This window comes from Elephantulus edwardii, unplaced genomic scaffold (assembly GCF_000299155.1).
Source record: "Elephantulus edwardii isolate Elephantulus edwardi_28Jun2011 unplaced genomic scaffold, EleEdw1.0 scaffold00087, whole genome shotgun sequence".
Taxonomy (NCBI): Eukaryota; Metazoa; Chordata; class Mammalia; order Macroscelidea; family Macroscelididae; genus Elephantulus; species Elephantulus edwardii.
In genome coordinates, this window is record NW_006399837.1 from 3,447,847 (window position 1) to 3,449,736 (window position 1,890).

Sequence of the window (1,890 nt, forward strand, 5' to 3'; positions counted from 1 at the left end):
AAAAAAAAATAAAATGTGTAAGATAATGCTGCTCATAATAAAAGGAAGCATTGACTGAGGCAAATATCCTCACCAGGAGTTAGTATACTCTTCTGTCAAATATTAATTATCATTAACTTTGAGGACCATATAGTCACCCTTGCAACTTATCAACTCATCAGCTGCACTATGTAGACAGTCATAGGTAATACATGAGGGTAATACATGAGAAAATGCATTAATATCCCCATTTTCCTTGCAACCAGGAACCAGACAAGGATGTCCACTGTCACCACTTCTATTCAATATTGTATTGGAAGTGCTTGCTAAGGCAATATGACAAGAAAAGGAAATAAAAGGCATCCAGATCCTCAAAGAGATGGTTAAACTATAACTTTAGGCAGATAATATGATAGTATACACATAAAACCCCAAAGACTCAATAAAAAAGCTAATAGAGCTAGTAGACCAATTTAGTAGGGTGGCAGGACATAAGATTACTATCCAAAAATCAGTGGGATTCCTCTATAGTAACAAAGAGGACTAAGAGAGGGAATCAAGAAAGTAATACTATATACAATGTTGTTGTGTACCATTGCAGCCAACCAAAAGTTGAAATACTTGGGAGTGAACCTAACTAGAGATAAAAAAAGGTCTATACAAATAAAACTACAGAACATTTCTACAAAACAAAATAAAAGACCTAAAGGAATGGGAAAATGTGCCCTGTTCATGGAAAGGAAGACTCAGTATGGTAAAAAATGACAATCCTACCAAAAGCAATCTACATATTCAATGCAATCCCAATACAGATACCAAATTCCTTTTTCAAGAAGATCAAAAGGGAAATTGTCAAGTTTATTTGGAGAAGCAAGAGACCTGAAATAAGCAAAGCACTTCTGGGGGGGGGGGGAAATTAAGTGGGAGGTTTACCACTCCCTGACCTCAAAAACCTACTACACAGTGGTAGTAACCAAAACAGCATAGTACTGCTACAATGATAGGCACATATACCAATGGAACAAACTTGAGAACCTAGAAATAGACCCAGCTATCGAGGCTCAACTGATATTCGACAAGAGAATAAAACCTAAAGTGGGGAAATGAAAACCTCTTCAACAAACGGTGCTGGTAAAACTGGATTTCCAACTGCAGACAGCTAAAACAAGATCCACATCTCACACCATACACAAAAGCCAACTCAAGGTGGATCAGAGACCAGGGAGTAAAACTCAAAACCATGAAGTTCATAAAAGACAAACTGGGATCAAGCTTAAAGGACCTAGTCAATGATATAAAGAGACCATCAAATATAGCCAGAAATATACAATCTGGAGAGGATAAAATTGACTAATTGGACCTGCTAATGTTCAAATCCCTTTGTGCATCTAAAACACTTTCCAACAGAGGGAAAAGAAAACCTACTGACTGGAAACAAACATTTGGCAATATTATTTCAGACAAGGGTCTCATATAAAAAGTTTACAGCATCCTACAGGGGGTCCACAAGAAAAATACTGATAACACAATTACAAAATGGGCAACTGACGTGAAAAGAATTTTCACAAAGGAAGATATTCAAATGGCCAACAAATCCAGGAAAAAATGCTCCAAATAACCAGCAATAAAATCACAATGAGATATCATCTCACTCCAGTAGCAGTGGTAAAGTTTAACAGGACAGCAAGTAATAAATGTTGGAAAGCATGTGGAGAAAATGGTACAACCATTCTGGAAGGCAGTTTGGTGCTTCCTCAAAAAGCTGAATATAGAAATTCCATTTACCCAGCTATTCTACTGCTTAGACTATTCCCCAAGAGAATGAGAACTGAGGCATAAATGGAGATGTGTAAATCAATGTTCATAGCAGTGTTATTCACCATCACAAGTACATGAAAACAGCACAAATGT